The sequence below is a fragment of the Sciurus carolinensis genome, chromosome 15 (assembly GCF_902686445.1).
Source record: "Sciurus carolinensis chromosome 15, mSciCar1.2, whole genome shotgun sequence".
Classification (NCBI taxonomy): Eukaryota; Metazoa; Chordata; class Mammalia; order Rodentia; family Sciuridae; genus Sciurus; species Sciurus carolinensis.
In genome coordinates, this window is record NC_062227.1 from 21,589,307 (window position 1) to 21,594,742 (window position 5,436).

At 38.0% G+C, this 5,436-nt stretch overlaps 1 pseudogene; it reads right to left on the minus strand.

Moving 5' to 3' along the window:
• Positions 1–739: 739 nt before the first annotated feature.
• Positions 740–1,881, minus strand: LOC124965667 (cyclin-dependent kinase 1-like; annotated as a pseudogene).
• Between the last annotated feature and the right edge of the window lie 3,555 nt (positions 1,882–5,436).

Below are 5,436 nucleotides of genomic sequence, written 5' to 3' on the forward strand. Positions count from 1 at the left end.
ACCAACTAAAGACAGAATTGTAGCTTAGGAAAAGATCATAACACTCACACCATCATAAGGTTGAAATATTATAAGTCAAAACATTATAACTTGGGGACATCTGTATGTGGTACTGTGTGTAATGTTATGCAATATATTTTATCCCCCTGGCATGTATCAATGTTATGCTATATTATGCTACAATATTTTATAACCCTATATAGATCTCTGCTATTCATGACAGTCATGTTATATCTATCTCAAAAACAGAAACATTTCTTTCTGTACATTCTGTTTCTTTTTGAAAGACTCCGTTGCTAATCCCAGAAGGTATGTTGGAGAACTTCCTTTGATCATAACAGTAAAATAACTGGTCTCCTCACCATCTGTGGTCTGTATATATAAGATGAAGCTTTCTACTTGGGTTAGTCAGCTTCCTTCTCAGGTGTTACAAAACACCTGAGACAAAAAGAGGAAATTTTTAAAAATTTTTATTTTTATTTATTTTTGTCCAATTTCAGTTCATAGTTTCAGCTCATGTTTGTTTGACTCTATTGATTTAGTGTCATAGTGACAGAGTATACTAAGACATGAGTCCCTGGCAGAGGAGGCTTGTTAAACTCAATCACAGATAGAGAGCAAAGAGGAAGAGAAAAAGGTAGGGGGTGAGGTCCCTGTATCCCCTTTAAGTGCATGCTCACAGTGATCCATCTTCCTTCCACTAGGCCACAGTTTGTTTTTTGTTTTTTGTTTTTGAAATCCATAGATTTTATAGTTTTATTATAGTAACAAATAGTTGTCACAGTGAGATCTACACACATATACAGAATTATTACATTTAAATTCATATAGAACAATATTTACATTTTTAAGTTATACTTTTGAAAGTAGAAGATGAAGTACAGCTGAAGTTTTACAACAATAAGAAGAAAAATATACAGGACAAAAATAGAGTCAACAGTACAAATATCCATCCTTCATATAACGTGGATACTTTTTGTCAGAAAGCTACATCTTCTTAATCTGATTGTCCAAATCATCAAAATATGGATGATTCAGTGCCATTTTGCCAGAAATTCGTTTGGCGGGATCATAGACTAACATTTTTGAGAGCAAATCCAAGCCATTTTCATCTAAGTTTTTGACATGGGATGTCAGGCTTCCTGGTTTCCACTTGGGAAATGTATTCTTATAATCCTGTAAAGATTCCACTTCAGGCCACACTTCATTGTTGGGAGTGCCCAAAGCTCTGAAAATCCTGAAGAATTGATCAATTTCTGAATCTCCATGAAAAAGTGGTTTCTTGGTTGCCAATTCTGCAAATATGGTGCCTATACTCTAAATGCCAATTGGAATGGAGTAACGGGCCGATCCCAGCAATACTTCAGGAGATCTATACCAAAGTGTCACTACCTCATGTGTATATACCCTAATAGGTATTCCAAAAGCTCTGGCAAGGCCAAAATCAGCAAGTTTAATTGTTCCTTTGTCATCGATCAAGAGATTTTGAGGTTTTAAGTCTCTGTGAATAAATCTTCTAGAGTGACAAAACACAATCTCCTGAAGGATTTGGTACAAATAACTCTTAACAAGTGAAGAATCCATGAACTGACCAGGAGGGACAGAATCCAAGTACTTCTTGAGATCCATGGAAAGGAATTCAAAAATGAGATATAACCTGGAATCCTGCATGAGCACATCTTGAAGGCTGAATATATTTGGATGACGAAGTTCTTTTAATAGAGAAATTTCCCAAATTGCAGTACTAGGAACCCCTACCTCTTCACTTTCTAGTCTGATTTTCTTCATGGTTACCATTTGACTTGTAGTTTTGTGTCTACCCTTATATACAACTCCATAAGTACCTTCTCCAATTTTCTCTATTTTGGAATAGTCTTCCATAGTTATTCAATAGGTATGCCAAATCAGTTGTTCCAGTGACAGTTTTAATCTTCTCCTTTGTTTTTAACAGCCACACAAGCACTCAAGACTCTGAAGAATAGCACCCCAGATTATTGTCCCATGGCTGCCACGGCGGCTGCTACCCAGTCTGCGACTCCACACTCAAACTCCAAGTGCCAGCTTTGAAGCCAAGTGCCTAGGCCACAGTTTTTAAAGGTTCCACCAACTCCCAATAGCATTAAAAAAAGCTGGGGCTCAAACATTCAACACATGGACTTGTAGGGGTACTTCCAAACATACCACCACTCTTGCTGTCTAGTCTTTATGGAACTACTTCTTTTTGACCTTTCAAGTTCTTTAAACTCTGGAGAAGGTTAGTGATTTCTTTTGTATCTCTATTCATAGGATGTAATTCTTATTGCTGAAATTGAACCTCCAATTCTACACAGAACATCATCAAGGATCCCCCAGAAACAATAATCCAGAATTTTACTCTTTAAATTTTCCATCTTTTCCATGGTATGAGTTACAAATACTATAAATGCTACAGAGAAGAGTGTGACCCATGCTGCTGGCAACTATTAGCAAAGGGAATATATTGGCGCTCAGTGCTCAAGAACAGGAGGGTTGAGCAGCAGGGAAGCAGAAGATGGACCTTACACTCAGCAGGGAAACAGCTCATGCAGAGATAGAAAGAAGGAAGGGGTGTGGGGAAAAGGTTCTCCATGAGAGTAGAGTGAAATGAAGATAGAACCAAATTTTGGACAAAATTTCTACACAAAGATCCTCAAGCCTTGGTATCTTAAAGTGAGCAAAAGGAATCCAGTAACAGCACAGAATAAAGAAATAATCTACTCAAAATTTAGCTACAGAGTATACATTAATGAACCTGACCATTTGCATGTAACTTTAAAATCAGATCTTCAAAATAAAGCACTTAATAAATAAATAGAAAAAATAAATTGAAATAGTTATTTTTGTTAAGAAGATAGTTTTAAGGAACAGAAATTAGGGCTGGGAGTATAGCTCAATAAGTAGAATGCTTGCCTTGCAAGCTACAAGGCCCTGGGTTCAAGCCCCAGCACCACACACACACACACACACACACACACACACAAAAAAAAAAAAAAAACCCAGAAATTAAAGAAATAATGTGTCTTTTCAGGGCATGAAGGCCATTCTCTGAGGCCCAGGGCAGATGTGTCCAACATGAGCTCCAGCATAGCCATGGCCACCCCACAATCTGCTACACTGCAGATTGTACCTTGCTGGCTGACCCCCTTCTGCCCAGGATCCACAGTGCTATCTATGCAGCACACTCTGCTGCTATTTTTCATCACTCCTGGGATGGACCAAGTCTATAGATTGAGATCCTGCCTAGGCAGGAAGTAGGCTACAGAGATGGGCTGGGCATTGCTGAGTTGGAACAAGAGGTAGGTGTTCACTCAAACTTACAAAGTGAGGGATTCTCAAATGGGGAACCCACTGCAAAGACTGAGCTACTGGAAAACTGACAATAGTTCTACTACCTACAAATAAATCAGATTTCTTAGATGGGATAATTAAAATAATTTCTTCTGAAATAAACAATAATTTTGGCATGGTCAGAAAATCACCCAGATAAAATGAATGCCAAGCAAGGCAGGTATCGAGTATCATGTATCCTATCTTTATCAATTACACCATTATCCCTTTACCTTAGGTCCCCTCTATATGCAAGATTTTTTGAGATACCCAGTTATAGAACCACCCCCTCTTTTTTACAGCATTTTTTCCAGAGTGAGTCTCACTTCATAGCTCTTCACCAACAGTCTACCTACTATGCTCTAGTTATCCTGCTCCTCTTAAACTCAAGTTGAAATTTCTCACCTTTGGGATAATGATTAATACATCATCTTTCACCTCTGGGAGGTGATTAATCTGTTGGATTAATGGATTATTATGGAGGGCTTTGTTATAAATGTGAGTTTTTTATGTCACACTTGCTCTATTTCACCATATGATGATAAGCACTATGTTATGATGAGCAGCACTATGTTTTGATGAGCAAAAATGCTTCATTCAGATACTGGTGACATGCTCTTGCACCTTCCAGTCTTCAGAAGAGTGGTCCAAATAAATGTCTACTCTTTTTAAATTACCTAGTCTTGGGTATTTCTTATACCAGGGGAGAAAACAGACTAAGAAGCTTCTAATACCTTATCATGGAGAAGCCCATGGTTCCCTAGGTTGAGCATTCACCCTGTTGATAGAATGTAATAAACCAAGTTTGAGCAACTTCAGGTGTATTACCGGTGGTCATTGTGGAGCACACTGACAAACTTACTCTAGATGGTGGAGAAAATGTGACAAAAGAATTGGATGAAAGTTCTGAGCTAATGCAGACCACATAAGTGATTTGAACTACTTTATTTTCTACTAAAAAATAACTAAAACCTCTACTAAAACCTCAGCATCCTGTGCACAGACTCTGATGATAACTAAAAGCATTTGTGGTGAACAGAGTTCTGTCCTAGCCAAGCAAGAATTTTTGGTTGTTCTCAAAGGGGCAGATACAGCTCAACTGCTTCTGGAATCTCACATACTAGCTCAACCTTGCTTTCCTAAGTAAACCAGCTCTATATCTCCTTCATTAACTTTCCAGGCAGCTGCTAAGGTCTTGACCATCATAAATTACTACAGCCTAGTTTTAAATGACATGGTGACCTTAGAGCCAATTACATTCAGAAATTTTGCAATGTAAATGAATCACATTAAAGTGTTTTAAAAAGCTTATGGTTTGCTAATTTTCACTTCCAAATTTCTAACATCAGACATAAACTGTGACCATTATAGTCAAAAATACAAGGTGGCCAAAAGCCAATGACACACACACTTGATTTGTGCCTGATGCATTCATTCAGTAATGTTTCTTAACTTGCTTGCTAATATGGTTTGAATCTTAAATGGTCACCAAATACCTTGAGTTAATGACTTTGTTACTAACCTCCTTTTAGGAGGTGGGGCCTACTGGAAGGGAGTTAGGTCACTGGAGCATGCCCTTGAAGGGGATATTGGGATCATGGTATCTCTCTCTCTCTCTCTTTCTCTCTCTCTCTGCTTCCTAGGCACCATGAAGTAAAAATCTTTGCTCCACCATGTACTCCCCACCAACTTGTACTGTGTCCTAAGTAAAAGAACCAAACAACGGTAGCCTGAAACCTCTGAAACCATGAGCCAAAAATGAACCTTTCCTCCATATAAGTTGATTATCTCAGGTATTTTGCCATAGCAATGGAAAGTTGACTAATACCCTTCCCATATAGTTTATACTGCTTTACTAAGACATGATTTAAGAAAGTAGGATAAAATAATAAGTAAAAAGCACAACTGAAGGGAAATCAATGTAGAAAGGTTTTAAGTTAGTCCCTGCTCTGGAACCAACACCTATTTCCATCTCATCTCATCCCTACTGATATATTCAACTTACAGTATCCTACACTAGTCTTCCTAATCCCTTCTACTCACAGCTGACCACTGCTTTGCCTTGAATCTTCAGAACTCAATTCATATGCT